The sequence below is a fragment of the Cupressus sempervirens genome, chromosome 3 (assembly GCF_028749045.1).
Source record: "Cupressus sempervirens isolate cs-2001-9-10 chromosome 3, ASM2874904v1, whole genome shotgun sequence".
In the NCBI taxonomy this organism is placed as follows: Eukaryota; Viridiplantae; Streptophyta; class Pinopsida; order Cupressales; family Cupressaceae; genus Cupressus; species Cupressus sempervirens.
The window spans coordinates 1,017,583,572-1,017,601,749 of NC_143120.1; the positions used below are offsets into that span (position 1 = coordinate 1,017,583,572).

Genomic DNA, 18,178 nt, shown 5'->3' on the forward strand with positions numbered 1-18,178 from the left:
GAAAACAATATGAAGCGTCATTCATTATTAAGTGTAATTACATGGACTGCAATAAAAATTTAAATAGACCAAACATGACCAACTGCTAAATAAATTTTCACTTCCTCCCAAAAGATGATATATAATAATAGTGGTAATATTAGTGATAATAGATCTCACAATATGGATAATAATCATATAGTCAATCTTTTTTGATAATGAAGGAAGGAAAAGGGTCTTGAACCTATATAACTATTATAGAGAATTAGCATTGCCCTAGACCATTATAGTAAAGCAGAAAGCTAGAGCATCATTAACCAACAAATTAACCAATACTTCCAAAAAAAATTATTACAAAAATAAAACTAAAAATCAATAGGATCCTTAAAAATATAAACATAAAAAAACTATTCAAGGAAATTATAGATGTAACCCTACTAAACATCTTACTTGGACAATAATCCAACCAAGACTTAGGTATCGAGATGTTCAGCCAACAAAAACCATTGTTGTAATAGTTACTAGACTTGAAAATAATAAAGTTCAAATTATCCTGAAGAACATAAACATCTCTAAAACCAGAGATAGCCATAGAGAGCAAAAAAAAATAACAATAGAACTACAAAGCTTGCTTGATAGCATTCTAGTCTTTCTCTAATTGATAGAGCGCATTCTACAATTTGATGATGTCTCCTTCTCCCTAGTTCTCTTCCTTGTTGTCCTTACCTACATCCCTAGCCTTTTTCATCTTTCTCCTTCCAATAATGAAGCCAAGAACAGATCTCTCTAAGATCTCAAACCAGATTTTTTTTAATTCACTATTTTATTCATCTATGAGTATCTTTAGTTGACTAATATAGAAAGAGATGGATATTGTCTATCCATGTATTTCTATAGTTGTCTTTCAATTAATCATGTTTTTTTAATGGTCGTATATTTTGTCATGTCTAGAATTCTATTTAGAAAACATGCCATAAATTTGAAATTTGGAATTATTTAATTGAGGAATTAAAATACAACCAAATATTACATAAAAACCACTAATACCTCATTCTTAGCTAAAATGTACGAGGCAGTCCAAGTTTCTTCATCAAGACTACTAGAATTTATAATTACTACTAATTTTATTTTTCTTTAGATGTTTCAAAAAACTTAATATAAATATTTCAAGCTTTAGAGAAAGAATTTGAAATGCCCTCCTAACACCATTTCATAACTAGAAGGCTGATAAATCATATTTATTATTTTATCCTTATTTCTTTATAAATTATCAACTAAACTATTACATTTTTTCGATAAAAAGAGGGGGAACCTAAACTTGATGTATTAAATAAGAGTCATTACATTTCAAGAAGAGATTTGAAACATTAATAAGGCTTCTAACGTTACTAGAAAAATGTATATATATACTTAGTATACTAATTAAAACAAAACACAATTTAGTGAATCGTAAAATGATTAAAGTAAAATATAACATTTTCTATTGAATTGGAATTGCTAGAAATATTAAATCAAAAGAACTAATACAACACTCTCTATTTTTTGAAAGAGTGACCATTAATACCACCTAGGGGAAAATGAGATATAGAGGAGGATGTGTAATGTGTGTTTAACAAGAGTTGTTAATTCTTTGTAAAATTAATTGATAAATATTTTTTAATCCATAAAAGGTTGAAGCCTTATAGATTATATTAAAATAAAATTTACAAAATCTTAGTTCAAACAGGCACTAGTAGAAAAGAACATAGAAAGAAGCCTCTAGTCTTGCCTGGGACCAGGTGTCCTATATAGTGTACAAAGTTAAAGGTTGCATTCCCTAGTTTTCCTAGTAGAAAAATAACAACTAATGAAGAATTACACATATACAGAGATAATATATAATAACAGAATTCTCTAGAAAATGTGTCATGAATGTGAAATTTACAATTATTTAATTGAGGAATTAGAATACAACCAATTATTACTTAAAAACCACCAATACCTCATTCTTACCTGAAATGTAATAGGTTGTCCAAGTTTCTTGATCAAAACTATTAGAATTTAAAATTACTACTAATTTTATTTTTCTTAAGATGTTTCAAAAAATTTAATATAAATCTTTCAAGCCTTAGAGCTCATGACACCATTTCACAACTAGATGCCCGATAAATCATATTTATTATTTTATCTTTATTTCTTTATAAATTGTCAACTAAACTATTACATTTTTTCAATAAGAAGATGGATAGCCCAAACTGATATATTAAATAAGAGCCATTATATTTCAAGAAGAAATTTGAAATATTAATAAGGTTTCTAACATTACTAGCAATATATATATATATATACTTAGTATACTGATTAAAACAAAACACAGTTTTGTGAACAATAAAATTATTAAAGTAAAATATAAGTTTTTCTATATTCAATGGAAATAACTATAGAGTTGTACATGTATTTATAAATGTTGGTTCGCATTTCTATTATTTCATAAGGACTAATAACTCTTGATTTTATTGCTCTCCTATTTTATTTACTCTTATTATAACATTTAGACTGTGAAAATATCTAGCCCATTTTTTCATCAGTGAGAGTGAAGGTATCCTTGATCTGAGATTGAATTACTATATTTTATTAATGATTTTATGCGAAGAGTAATTTTCTTTCTTTAGTGAAATACCATTTTTATTTCCTTTTCAAGGAAATACAAATAATTCCTTAAAATGACTAATTATATTCCAAATGATATCAAGCAAGTTTTTATTATATAGAGGATCGATTGCACTAAAGAAAAGGTGATACACTTCACTTATTTAAGAATGGTAATTATTTACAATGTAGAGGAAGGCATAGAAAGCCATGCCTTCTGCATTATTGGTGAGAGATAGATAATAATCCAGAGGACATAGGAGACCGAGACCTCTGTATTATTGGTGAGTGATAGATGGGTAGATAATAATCCCGGAAGATTCCAGTACCTAGTAGGGTGGGGGTGAAGTCGACCGGGTAGACGGGAGTTTTGTTGGGATAGAAGAGGCCGAAATGGCGGCAGACGTCGGGGCCGGACTCGATGTTGTGGTTGAAGAGGGAGAAAATGTAGGCGTGGATGGGGTTTCCAAGCCTCCTGGGCGTTCCCTGGTTGGAGGAGACATTTCTGATGAGGTTGTTATTGTACGCCCTGGCGTTGTCCATGGTTGCCATCCCATCATCTCCCGCAGAGGGCCACCCGCTCTCCGTAATGAGCAGGGGTAGACGTGGATGTCCCTCTCTTTCAAGCGCGGAAATGACAGAGTCCACCGTCGCGTCGAACAAGTTCCTGAATTGAAGACCTCCGTCGTGCACCACCGGGGCGGAGGGGTTGAAGAGCGCATAGTCCAAGGATATCTGGTCCCTGTTGCCCGCGTAGGTGAAATAAGGGTACACATTCACCATGAATGGAGAGCCGTTGTCAGCCAAGAACCTCAGCAGAGGGGCGAGAGTGCTCTTGAGATCGTTGCGGAACTCACCCTGAGAGGGGCGCGGATCACAATTTGAATCTCCGGCTCCCGCTCCCGTCAGCACAGATGAGGCCGCCTGGGTGGTGGAGACCTTTATATCCTTGTCCAGTTTGGCCTTGCGCAGTGCGGTCTGAATGTTTCGTATTGCGGGGAGGAGATGTGAGACGTATCTCTCGTTTCCGTAATACAGCACCTCGTTTCCCACCGAAATGTATTTGATGTTGGCGGCCGGGTAGAAGGCGCCAACGTTGTCCCTCACCCACCCGTTGGCTGCCGCCTGGTTGCTCGCAACCTTCTCGAGCTCCTCGTTCCTCAATCCAACTATTACTTCTTCTATTCCCGTCTTCTCCAGGCTCTCAGAGCTTCCACACGATCATGATCATGTGCCTCCAAAATCCTCACTTTCCCGATGTTGTGGCACTTCAGCAGCTCCACCACCTCGCGCGGGCTGGGCACATTCCCCGATGTTCCTAGCACACTACCACTGCACGGGGCCATTCAACATTAGAAAATATTCTAATAACAATCCCAATCAAAACATACTACGCCACCGATCTTCCAATTAGAATTTTAACAGCAATTTATCGAATATATACATAACTCTGGCGGGCAAAGTTATTCCTTAACTAATTCGGACAAACAGATATCTTTAGAAAAATGCTAAATATTAATGGCTACGATTTTGGTTGTAGGATGCAATACTTGTGATACTTAGTAAATGAAAATCACAAGGCCCGATTGATAAAATAAATTCAGAACTTATGAAGAAAGTGGTGAGAGCAGAATTCAGATGATGCAAATTGAATTCAAATATGCTATGAACATAATAAGTGAACAAATAGTACGAAAGGCATAACAGAGATAACTTTCAATTATAATATTTCTGTAAGTAAAACATTTCTAATTATCATTCCAAAGATCACACTGCCTCTATTTATAGAGACTGCCTGCAACATTAGAACTAAAGGAAACTTCTAGATATGTAGACATGGTTGGTTCTATGAGATAAGGTAAGGCCCAGTCAATAGATAGACATGCCTTACTATACAACTATAGAACAGATATTCAGGAACACTGTACACATATAGTTCAGTTTTAACTAACTTCAACGTGGAGCATAAGAATCATTCTCACATCCTTCCTTAATTTCTACCACTAATGATAATGTGTGGGAGAAATTACAACCCGACATTGAGCCTTGTTAGGTACCTATTTACAAAAAAAAAAAGAGAGGGGAACATGATATGACTATCCCCCCTTAATTTTAACCTCAATCACGCCTAGCATACCCCGTAGTTTCAGAAATTTGGCCTCAAGCATACTCTTAGTAAATATATCTGCTGCTTGATGTTCACTTGGACAAAATTGGAGATTAACAAATAGTGAACATCAATCTCAATGTGTTTTGTTTTAGCATGAAAAACAGGATTATTTGCAACTTGGATAGCACTTTGATTATCACAATACAAAGTAGTAGCTAAACTCTATGCAAAACCAAGCTCAAATAAAAGGCTGCAAATTCAAACTGCTTCCTTTCTAGCTTTTCTTGATGCTCTATATTCTGCTTCCCATGAGGACAATGATGTAGTAGTTTGTTTTTTGCTACTCCATGTAATTGGACCTGACCTGAGCTGAAAAATATAACCACTTGTAGATTTTTTATCATCTATATCACCTCCCCAGTCCGAATCTATGAAACCAATCAAAGAAACTAACGACTTGTAACTATAATATATGCCATAGTAAATGGTTCCACGAATGTATCGTAAAATCCTTTTGGCAGCCAACCAATGAGTTTCTTTTGATTCCTGCATAAATCTAGATACCAAATTGATTGCAAAACAAATTTTTGGTCTAGACTATGTTAGATAAACTAGGCTACCAATAAGTTGTCTATATAAAGTAGCATCCACCTTCTTGAAAATACATTCTTTAGTAAGCTTAATTCTAGATTGAAAAGGAGTAGGGGCTAGCTTACATTCAAGCATGTTAAATTTTTCTAAAAGATCCAAAGCATATTTTTCTTGAGAGATAAATAACCCATCATGAAGTCTACTAATTTGCAAGCCAAGAAAATAATTCAATTCACCCAAATCACTCATATGAAATGCCCTTTTAAGATCTGATTTCAAATAATTAATTAACCCAATATTTGGTCTAGCTATGAGTAAATCATCCACATAAACTGCAACAAGAATAATTTCATTTTGCACTCTCTTCACATAAAGGTTTGGACCTGATTTGCATATTTGAAACCCATGAAGCTGAAAATACGTATCAATCTTCTCATTTCATGCTCTTGGTGCTTGTTTAAGCTCGTAAAGTGACTTCTTTAATCTACAAACAAGATTAGGATGTTGTTGATCTACAAAACCTAGTGGTTGTTCCATATATATTTCTGCATATAAATCTCCATTTAAGAAAGCATTTTTTCATCCATTTGATGAATATGCCACCTAAGACTTGCGGCCAAAGAAAGAATAATTCTAACTATATTCATTTTAATGATAGGAGCAAAAGTTTCTTCATAATCAACACCCTCTTTTTGATTAAATCCCTTAGCAACCAATCTAGCTTTAAATTTTTCTATAGCACCATCTGATTTAAATTCTTTTTATAAACCCATTTGCAACCAATGAAATTCTTACCTTTGGAAAGTTGCACAAGTTACCAAGTTTTATTTTTTACCAAAGCATCATATTCTTCTTCCATAGCTTGCTCCCATTCTTTCTTCCCTCTAGCTTCCTCAAATGATCTTGGGTCATTTACTTGTAATACTTTGGCCATGAGAGCACTACCATTCCTCCCTTGGATCTTTGAGCCTTGCCTATATATTTCTTCAACACTCCTTGTCTTTTGTCTAGCTGAAAAGTCATCTTCTTCATCATCACTACCTACAGAAAATGTCTAATTACAAGCATTAGTTGTGTTATTTTCACTAGTATTTTTATCATTTGTAGAAGTGCACAATTCATCCTCATCAATGTAGTCTTCGTTTCTTCCTAAAATATCTGAAAAATGAGAAGCATTTGTTGTTGTAGAGAAAGAAAGAGTGACTGTAAGTTGTGAATGCTCATCAAACTTCACATCTCTACTAACAAAGACCTTGTTTATTGTCAAATCATATAACTTATAAGCCTTTGATTCTTCACTATAACCCATAAACAAACACTTATACTCTTTGGTTCTAACTTTTCCCTTTGTGCATCAGGAATGTGTGCCCAAGCAATACACCCAAATACTTTAAAATATCCAATGTGAGGTTTCTTACCACTCCATGCTTCTTCAGGGGTGATATTTGCAAGAGCTTTGGTGGGGATTCTATTTATAATATGTGCAGCACAAGAAAGAACCAAACCCCAAAAATTATTATGCAAACTTTTAAAATGCAACATACAACGAGCCATTTCTAAAAGAGTTCTATTCATTCTTTCAGCCACCCCATTTTGTTGAGGAGTACAAGGAACTATTCTTTGCACCTTAATACCATAATTTTCACAAAATGACTCAAATGCATAATTGCAATATTCACCCCCATTATCCATCCTTCAACATTTAATTTTCTTGCCACTTTGATTTTCAACTAATGCCTTAAAATTTTGAAACACTTCAAAGACTTCTTTTTCCCTTTCAAGAAAATAAACCCATACTCTCCTATTGCAATCATCAATAAAAGTGAGAAGGTACCTCACACCTAAAAGTGAAGGATATCCTAGTTCACATAAATCACTCTGAATGAGTTGTAGTGGATGATTAGCTCTCCATGCTTTACTTGAGTCAAAAGGGTCTCGATGATGTTTCCCTAACACACAACCTTCACACACACCTTGACAAGCTGAAATTTTTGTTAATCCTCTAACCATATCCATTCTAACCATATCTTGTAATTTTCTATAATTTAAATGTCCAAGTCTAGCATGCCAAAGTTGTGATATATAATCAGTCTGAGCAATAAAAGCATGAGAGAGTGTATATTTATCATCAAGAAACCCCACAAATTTAAATAGATTCTCTTCATGATCAACTCTACCAATAGCAATAATATTGCTTGGGTCTTTTCTATCTCTAACAATAACTTGATTAGCATTGACAAATAACTCATATCCATCTTGATCTATTTTGTATAATGAAATAAGATTCACCCCCAATCCTTCAACCAATAAAACACTTTTCAAAGACCCATTGGTTACATTAACAGTTCCTATTCCTAAAATTGGAAGTTTCATTTTATTGCCAATAGAAATTTCTTGATCTGAATTCTTCCCTTTATAAAAATAAATAAACAGAGATCTATCCCCAGTCAAGTGAGATGAAACCCCTGAATCTAAAATCCATTCTTTATTAGAATCTAAAGCAAAGTATACCCCCTTAACACTAGATTTACTCTTGGGTGTAGCAATTACCTCCTCATTTGACTTCTCTTGCCTTTTAAAAGAGATAGCAACGAAACTATGATTATCCTTCTTTCCATCCTTAAACCTTTCTTGCTTGGGCTTATATTGCTGCCTTTCATTGTCCCTCTTCTTCAAACAAAACTTCTCCATGTGATTCTGACCTCCACAATACCTACAAATAAAGGCCTTTCTTCCAGTGTGCTTTTCTACACCATCATTTCTAGAAAAATGATTAGAACTTTCATGATTTTGAAATTTATTATTTCCTTTCCAATTCTTTTTTCCATTATTTCTAAAAAATTTATTTTTGGCTGTATATGCATGATTCTTCTTAATATGCCCTTCTTTAATAAGTTGAACTTCTTCATCTAAAACAAATTTGCAAAATTGATCAAAAGTTTGCTGGGGGGTATTGGGATTTAGTTGAAGAACCCTTTTCCTTGATTCCTTAAATACTTTATATGGTTGGGGAAGCTTACTTTCAACCATTGCAATCAACTAAAAATCCATTTTTGCATATTCAACACCTTTTTTTTTTTAGCTAAGCATTTTAAAAAGTAACTTCATTGAAGAAATCAAACATTTTTTCAAAATCAGATGGATCTAAATTCATCAATTTTTCTTCTATACTAAACATGCTAGCAATGTCTGCATCTTAATAATCTTTTTCTAAAGTCTCCCGTGGCTCTATTGGGTTATCATTATCAACAAATATTCTATTTAGATTGGGGCTCAAAGCTTTACCAATAATACCTCTAGCTTGCTCCAACTTGCATTTCCACAACTCCTTTTCTCTATCAGTTTGTTAAGGTTCCCCAATTTCTTTATTTACTATCCTCCATAAAGCCTTCTCTCTTAGAGCATTCTTGATTGCATAAAGCCAATTTCTTTATTAACCACTTCCATCAAAGATAGGCAAAACTTCATTTGAAGAACCCATGTTAGCAAAAAAATCAGCTTTCAAACAAATCTAGCAATACTCCAAAAGCATAACAGCCCTGCAACAAAGTATCACTCCAAAAATATATCAGCTCTGCAAACAAACCATTTCCAGCAATATATTTGCCTACAGCAAAACCCTCTAGCAATATTTCTAGCTAAATTTCTAAATGAATCTCCAGCTCAACTTGGCTAAACCTTGCTCTGATACCATGATAAAATAAATTCAAAACTTATGAAGAAAGTGGTGAGAGAAAAATTTAGATGATGCAAATTGAATTCAAATATGCTATGAACATAATAAGTGAAGAAATAGTAAGAAAGGCATAACAGAGATACCTTTCAATTATAATATTTCTGCAAGTAAAATATTTCTAATTATCATTCCAAAGATCACACTGCCTCTATTTATAGAGTCTGCCTGCAACATTAGAACTAAAGGAAACTTCTAGATACATAGGCATGGTTGGTTCTATGAGATAAGGTAAGGCCCAGTCAACAGATAGACGTGGCTCACTATACAACAAATATTCAGGAACACTGTACACATATAGTTCAATTTTAACTAACTTCAACATAGAGCATAAGAATTGTTCTCACATGGGGAACCTCAACAAACTAATAGAGAAAAAGATAATTTGTGGAAATGCAAGTTGGAGCAAGCTAGAGGTATTATTGGTAAAGCTTTGAGCCCCAATCTAAATAGAAGATTTGTTGATAATGATAACCCAATAGAGCTGTGGGAGACTTTAGAAAAAGATTATAAAGATGCAGACATTGCTAGTACATTTAGTATAGAAGAAAAATTGATGAATTTAGATCCATCTGATTTTGAAAAAATGTTTGATTGCTTCAATGAAGTTACTTTTTTAAATGCTCAGCTAAAAAAATAGGTGCTGAATATGCAAAAAAGGATTTTCAGTTGATTGCAATGGTTGAAAGTAAGCTTCCCCAGCCATATAAAGTATTTAAGGAATCAAGGAAAAGGGTTCTTCAACTAAATTCCAATACCCCCCAGCAAACTTTTGATCAATTCTGCAAATCTGTTTTAGATGAAGAAATTCAACTTATTAAAGAAGCACATATGTCCAAGTGAACACCAAGCAGCAGATATATTTACTAAGAGTATTCTTGAGGCCAATTTTTTGAAACTACAGGGCATGCTAGGCATGATTGAGGTGAACACTAAGGGGGGATAGTTATATCATGTTCCCCTCTCTTTCTTTTAATCTTTATGTGAAGAGAGTGCAAAATGAAATTATTATTGTTGCAGTTTATGTGGATGATTTACACATAGCTGGACCAAATATTGGGTTAATTAGTGATTTGAAATTAGATCTGAAAAGGGCATTTCATATGAGTGATTTGGGTGAACTAAATTATTTTCTTGGCTTGCAAATTAGTAAACTTCATGATGGGTCCACCTTCTTGGAAATACATTCTTTAGTAAGCTTAATTCCAAATTGAAAAAGAGTAGGGGCTGGCTTACATTCAAGCATGTTAAATTTTGTAATACTTGTGATACTTAGTAAATGAAAATCACAAGGCTCGATTGGGTATTTATAGTTTGCAATCGAGTCGGTCATTGTGGGAAACCATTTCTACATAGACATTGCCACAAACTCTTCAAACCCTCTTATCCCAGCAAGATGACTACATTCAGTTTCATTTGTTGGAATATAATGCAGATGCATCTTTTAACCTGCTCACAGTTGTATGAGGCTCAATGTTTATCTATCTCCAGGAACTGAATTCAACAGATTAGAGTTTCTGCATAAGATATCTATGCTTTGACAATCGAACATATAGTCCACGTAATTATCTCGATCCCCTCGATCACACGAAACATTCTTATGCTTTTGACCTGCAATACGGATTACAATTTCAACCTCAACTGGCCACAAGCTCCACATCACTAGTTTGTATAGCCAAATAACACATATATCTGATCTTGTCGCCACAACATCCAAAATTCTAGTTGCCGCGTGTGCTAGAAGAATTGCAGGTTATTTGTATCTCAAACACTTCTTAATTCAACCATATATTTCAATGAGGACACTTGGAACTATGACTTGATATTAAAATGTCATTCCAAGATGTTGACAATGTTGACAAATTGAACTTTCTAAATTTCTATCAAAAAAATCATAGGGGATTTTAGATTAAATATTAAAAAGTTGCAATAGGAAACTAGGACTATGTTTTCCACTCCAAAGGAGATTTCCATTATAATAAAGGAATATCAGGATTTTAGAAACATTATATATAGTCAAGTCATTATCCTCTTTTTGATCATTTTAAGGAAAAAGAAAGGTAATACAATGAGAATGAACTTAATGAGAATGTGCATTGAATAATAAGGCCAACATAATAATCATATAAGAATTTATTCTCAAACTACAAAGATTAATGAGTTGAGATATGTGTTCTATAAAGAGCTTTGTTTCTTTATTATAGAGTCAAGATTAGGCGAACTTCACACCTACATGCACAAAGAATATGTCCATAAGATTGATATTTGAATCAACCATGAAAAATATACATGTTTATTCATTCCATGTAGTTTATAAAGTGCAATACAATATTTTAGTCATGCAAAAGTAATGTGCTCATCAAAAAGAAATAAAATTTTTCTTGTCTTCTTTCATGACTCTCTTATTTGCAATATAAATTTGTAGGAGCAATTAATACTACTATACAAGTTGATTTGAGTTCTAGAGGCATAGCATGTTTTTTACAATAATTTGAAGTGTTAATTTCTAATAAAATGAGAACCATAAATAGAACGCATGAATGGAATCTTAGTGAACAACGAAACAAAATTAAATATAGATAATATGTCTAAATTAAAGTAAACTACAATAAAAATAATAATTTGAAGTTAACATCATGTTTGTAATTAATTATGCTAGAATATTTTTTTAAATCATATTTGTTTACCTAAAGAAAAATTGAATGACAGTTTACAAAGTATATTATAAAAACTCAATATTCATTTTTATGGACCTTAAATTTAATTTTTTGTATGGTACTAAAGTATTATACAAGTGCCAAAGGCTGTTCAAATCTTCAACATTAAGGTCTGTAAGATTTGGAGGACCCATAAAAGGTTCAATTGAGGGAAAGAAATGTTTCATTATGTGTACTTTTCACATCCAATTACTACAATGCCTTTGTAATGGAACAAAATAATATTTTGTTTTTAAATCGATTCTTTCATTTTCTATAATTGGGTATGCTTTTCTCCTTCTCCTTTTTCCTATAGATATCCATTTAGCATTTCTCAAGACCTCAAGCATTGGGGTGCATCAAATATTCTAATTTTATTTTAACAATAATTTTTTTGAAGATTCTCGTATTTTTAACACCTTCTCTAAGTATAAATTTTCCTATATACCCTTTCCATTGAACTTTCTGACTAGTACTTCTTAATGAGTTTTTGATGCAGGATCATCAAGCTCAGATTTTGTGTATCTATGCTTTACATAATACGAGATGTGTTCAAGGTATATTAGTGGAACTTGTTCTAAGTTCACATAAAGATTGGATTTATTGTCTTGGAGTTAGAGCCATTTTGGTCATTGTTGGTCACATTTTACCGGTAGACTTTGGAGATTGTATTCACAAGCTTTGATCTAAGGGAGTTGGCATGTGCACTATTGGATTTGGATAGTTGGATGACACATGGACCTATGCTTAAAGGCATTTATTCTTATGTGGTCTTTTGAGTTAGCTATTCATCATAAACTTGGGGCATGTCCTAAGTATTTAGTGTTTTTCGCCAAGCTGACTTGTGGCTTGAGGGTTTATTTAATGTCAGTGTTTATTTAATATAATGTTTTTAGGTTGACTTGTGTATTATTTTCAGTATAAGTAGAGGGTCTTGTAGAGTCTAGATTTATTATTTACTTCAACATGGAGTAGCTAATAGGAGAAAAGTTGAGAAAATCTAGTAGCTAAGTGTGGGCTTGGGAAATAAGAAGGTTACTTGGTGGCTCGCAAGAAGAAATTAAGATTCTTCTCAGAGTTTTCTACTAGGTTGTGGATCTAAGTTAGCTAGGGTTTGGGTCTTCTGATATCTTGGAGATTGTTATAATAAATACTTATGTATTTGGCTGTAACCTGGAAGGCCTAAAAATTAGGCATTTTGGATGTAAATCTTATGATTTTATTATGACACTAGTAAATTTGGACCTTTTTTAATGCTTTTTCATCAAAATTATGATTCAAAAATGTCGAAAGCTACTGTCGCTAAACTAGAGTCAAAACTTTGACTGACAAGATGGGTGTCAATATGTCAATGACAAAAACTATCAAAAATTATTGCAATCATTGTCCCACGATGGCATCAGACAACTAGTTCAAAATGTTGAACTATTGACAACTACGAGAGATGGTTTGACAAGTATTCCACATCATCAATGGTAGGATGCATTGAACTATCAAAAACCTAGAGATATGTTTCTATGGGTTTGTCATACTCTTGACAATAGGATGCATCAAAATAAAAATGAATTGTAGAGATGTTTCAATGGGTTGCATATATCATTGATGATAGTAAACATCAAAATAGAGATGGCAGTCAAATTTTAAAAAAAGAAAGAAATTGCAATAGCAAGTAGAATTCTATAAAATAATTGATATTCGAATAATTGCTACCGAAGATGACATATTAGACATAATTTTTTAAGCATGGCTTGTATCTTTAGTTTAAGCACATTGGTTTTTTCATTTATGAAGAGCTATTATTGATAAAAGAAAGATTTCATCAACAAGCCCTACAAGCCAAAATCACACTCCATCTTGAACTATTAAAGGAGAATGGTAATCATTCCAAAAAATCATTGATTACTTTAAAGAATTTATTATACATCTAATAGTGGCAGGTTTTGAACACATTTTCAATGTAGCATGTCAATCATCAATATATGTGAATAATGCACATGCTGACAATAAATTACATGACTGAATTAGAGAAATATGACAAATAATCAAATGTTTTCATGACAAAAAACATGACCATTATGATAAACATAAAATAAACACCATTATATATCATTCACACTACTTATGACAATAACTACAGTAAAGTAATGATGCACACTTTTGCATACTAACAAAGACATGCTACTATCTTCAAAGCTTGTAAAATTCTTGACCTTTCTCTCTCAAAATAGACATGACTTTTTCTATGACAAAATTTAAAGAGCTTGGAGAGAATACAGATCTTAGGGTTTCCTTTTCATTTTTGGAAAAATAAGGATGATAATAAATTAAAATCTAGAAGAAATTCTTGGTATCAACTAAATAAACTATATGGTCTATGTTGCCTAATGCTCTCATACCCTCCAATCTCAAAGTCATCTTTCATCCTACAGTCTACATTCATTCACCTTCATTTGACTTGTATAGATTCATAGCTTGTAATTATAGAGAGTTTCATAAGATATTGATAGTAACAAAGATAGTATTAGAAATCTAAAGCCAGTAAACTTAGAAGATTAATATACCTTAATATTGACTATCAAATACTTTCTCCTTCTTTGTGGACAAGTGTGATACACAATCTCTTGTGAGAATAGCTCCATGTCTACATACAACTTATGGAGAAAGAAACATGTTGTCCATTTCTACCAGAGAAGCAATTAGTAATCAATAATAAATCATAATCTACATACAAATTATAGAAAAAGTAGCATGTTGTAACTCATAGTACTTATATTAAGGCCATTTCAAGACATTCACATGGAACCTACTATGTTCACCCACTAAAAGTAAGTACCTTGTTGGAGACATCAAAGTTCAAGCATCCCCATGATCTATAATAATGACAATAATGCATGTGAGATTCAATAATGACATGATACAAAAATAAGTTGTAACTAAAATGCTTTTAATGGGTTTAGTTTGAGCTTCACTTGGTTTCAATAATCCTTTCATATTCTCTACTTAACAAGGCCAACCATGTGAAGGTGGAAGCTCATTTGGCCTCTCCCCCACTATAATCACTCTAAATTCCCCATTAACAACTAAGTAAATATTTGATTCATTCATTTTAGAAGTATATCATTGAATCATTATAATTGCATAAAATACATTAACATGACATATAATTAATTAATACATATAAACATTCATCAATAATTTGTGAACACAACAATCATTACATTCACATAACATTCATTAATATGACATATAATTCATTGAAACCTATAAACATTCATCAATAATTTGCGAACATGTCAATCATTAGAATCAAATAACAATATTAAAAAACATGACATAAAATTTATCAACATTCATAAAAATCCATCAACATTCATCATCAATAAGAAACATTCATAAAAATCCATTAATGAGCAACATTCATAAATATCCATCAACACATTCAACATCAAACAAGGTTTTTAACAACCATTTCTTGTTTTCATTTTTCTTTTTTCGAATATAAAGGCTAAGAGGCACATCTTGACTATCTTTGACATCCTATGGCCCTTGTGGTTATGATATTATGACATGAGGCTTCCTCTTTTTTTGTTGAGTACAAGGCTAATGCACCTCTACAATAAGAAACAAATGAGTTTAATTCTAATTTTTTTAAAATGTTATAAGTAATTCATTAATTTAAAGAACATAACAAGGATTTTTTTACTTGAAAGCGGCACATCATCTACTGCAACATTCTGTTTAGCCCCAACCTCAACATGCTCAATACTAACATCATGCTCTACATACTCAAAAAATATCACATAAAGGTTACACTAATTGTAATTTAAGATGTTAAATTTTATTAATAATTAAATGATTAATTTTTAATAGAAATTGAATATGTACCTGTATCATTGTGATGCACATTGAAATCTTCATCATGTGTAGCATCTGTGACTTCATATGTGACTTCATGATGTTTTGTAAGATCTATGCCGAGAGTAGTAGGCTGTAGTGAAATGTCATGTATGCATTGTTATCATTGTTTGAAATTAACATCAAATAGATTATTTGTCATGAACTTCTCAATTACTATTATTATTCATTTGGGCTATCTATCTGTGTGTCAACCACAACACTAGAATCTTCTACACCTATTTGGCTACTGAAATCTATGTGGTGGCAGACAACCACTACTTAATAGGCTTTCTTGAAGCCAATTTTTTTGTCCTCTTCTATGGGTGCTAGATTAAATTCAATGCCCTACATTTTTTTGCATAATATCATCAATAATTAATGTATTTCTTATTTTTAATTTTATACAAAATAAATGATATGTGCTCAAATCTAAAATTCAACCCAAGTTTGTTCTTCTACTATAGTTTATTTTCCTTTATCCATCCAAGATACTTTGTAAGGGTATGGATGGGGTGTTCTTCGTAATTTTAACTTCACCATTTCAAGAGCTATGAATTTTTTTATGGAACTAGAGTCTACCAATACCTTGCAAAATTTTCCTCCACACTTACAAATAGTTCAAAAAATATATTACCTTTTTGTTGGTTCTACTTTTATAGGCATCTTCAAAAGTGTTATTCTCATCATAAGGGCTTCTCCTCTTTTTGGATAACCATAAGTGTTTAAATCATTTTGTGAATCAAGTTATTGTGCATGGTGTATTCTTCTTTCTCCATGAGTACTAGAGCTTTTCTTTGCTAGACATTTGTGTTTCATGTGACCTTCTTGGTTATAATTATAACATCTTGGTGTTCCATTCATTCTTCCTAGTGATCTTCCTGAAAAATTTGGTCTTCTACCTTTGAAATTATCAAACCTGGTTATTTCATTATGTATCTCAATTTGCGACTAAAAATTTGGGCTTCTTCCTCTAAATGATTGTCTTCCTCTACTTCTATTTCTATTCTCTTGTCTTCTCCTAATTTTCTCTTCCACTTTCAAAGATGGTACCACTTAGCCACTATGTTGGGACTCAAGAACTACAACTCCTCTTTTATTTTAATTCTTAGATCATTTAGGTATTTTTCTATGTTAATCTTCTCATGTTCTGTTAATTTTGATCTTAGACTCAATTTTTGAAATTCCTCTATACAAATTTAGATGTCCATATCTCTTTGTTTGAGATTCTACCTATTTTGGTGTAATTATTCTTCATAATCTTTAGGGAGATAATTCTCTTTCACCATATACACCATCTTCTTCTATTAACAAATTTTCTTCTCTTATTTTACTCTTTCTTCTTGTAGAAAATTCCACCATGTAAGGGTTGCTCACTTCATCTTAGACTTAGCCAACTTGGCTTGCTAGGATTCTGAGATTTTCTCACATTCAAAGTAATTCTCTAAAGCTTCAATCCATTCCAAAACTTCTTTAGTATCTATCTTTCTTGTATATGTAGGTAACTCAGTGGATTTTCCTCCCAAAGCCTTCAAATCTTTAATAAATGGCTTCTCAGTTTCAAATACCTCATTCTCATCATCATCCAGGACTTGTTCTTCCCCTGCTTCTTTCATTTATTTTTTCTCAACCACATTCTTCATGTTTTCTAACTTATTTGATAATTCTTCTAATATCCCCTTCACTTCTCTATTTTCTTTTTGATAGAGTTAACTATGCATTGATCACCATCTTTCTTGACCCTACTGAGTATTCTTTATTAGGTATATACAACATGTAACTTCATACAATCTAAGGACTCTTGCTCTAATACCGGTGATGATGCAAAGCCTCACATGGAAATAGGAGGAAATGAATAACTTAACTAAGTATGCATCAAGGGGTTCATACACCTTTAGGTTTGATTAGTAGCTTATCTTGGATTGTTACCCAATTGACTCCCTTAGTACCAACTAATAAACTCACATGCGACAGGAACTTCTTTGACATCATTTAGCAAAATTAGGTTTCTTGCACCAACTTAATATAAGCCAACCAGACTCTTCCTCATTTCAATTGAAATACATGGACAAACTTGATCACTTTTTAATGTTAAATCTTGACACTAATATCAAATACAAATTGATTACCTAATGATATTGATCTATACCACATTTTTGCATATATGGCTTAAGAACTCGAACATGAGCCAACTATCAATCATAGAATTTTTGACCATTAACAAAATCTACAATTTCATGGCCCAAACCAATTCTTCTCAAAATCACATATTAGTTATGTGATTTGAACATATTGGCGAATATATGAATATATTCATTGAATTCACAGAGTGTCTTCCATATGGGTACAAGCAAGAATAATTGGAACGATAAAAAGAAGACAAAACAAAAACATATGATACATAACTCCTCCATGATCTCAGAAACATATTGCAGAGAGTTTAAAAGACTCCCATCTAGGAATGTGACCCTCAAAACAAAAAATGCTTACATCCATGAATCAAAAAATCAAATTTTCTATAATAAATCACAATACTCAAAAATTGTA

The 18,178-nt window shown here is 32.5% G+C and overlaps 1 pseudogene; it reads right to left on the minus strand.

The window, feature by feature from the left end:
* Positions 1-2,829: 2,829 nt before the first annotated feature.
* On the minus strand, positions 2,830-3,953 carry LOC149570233 (glucan endo-1,3-beta-glucosidase pseudogene; annotated as a pseudogene).
* Between the last annotated feature and the right edge of the window lie 14,225 nt (positions 3,954-18,178).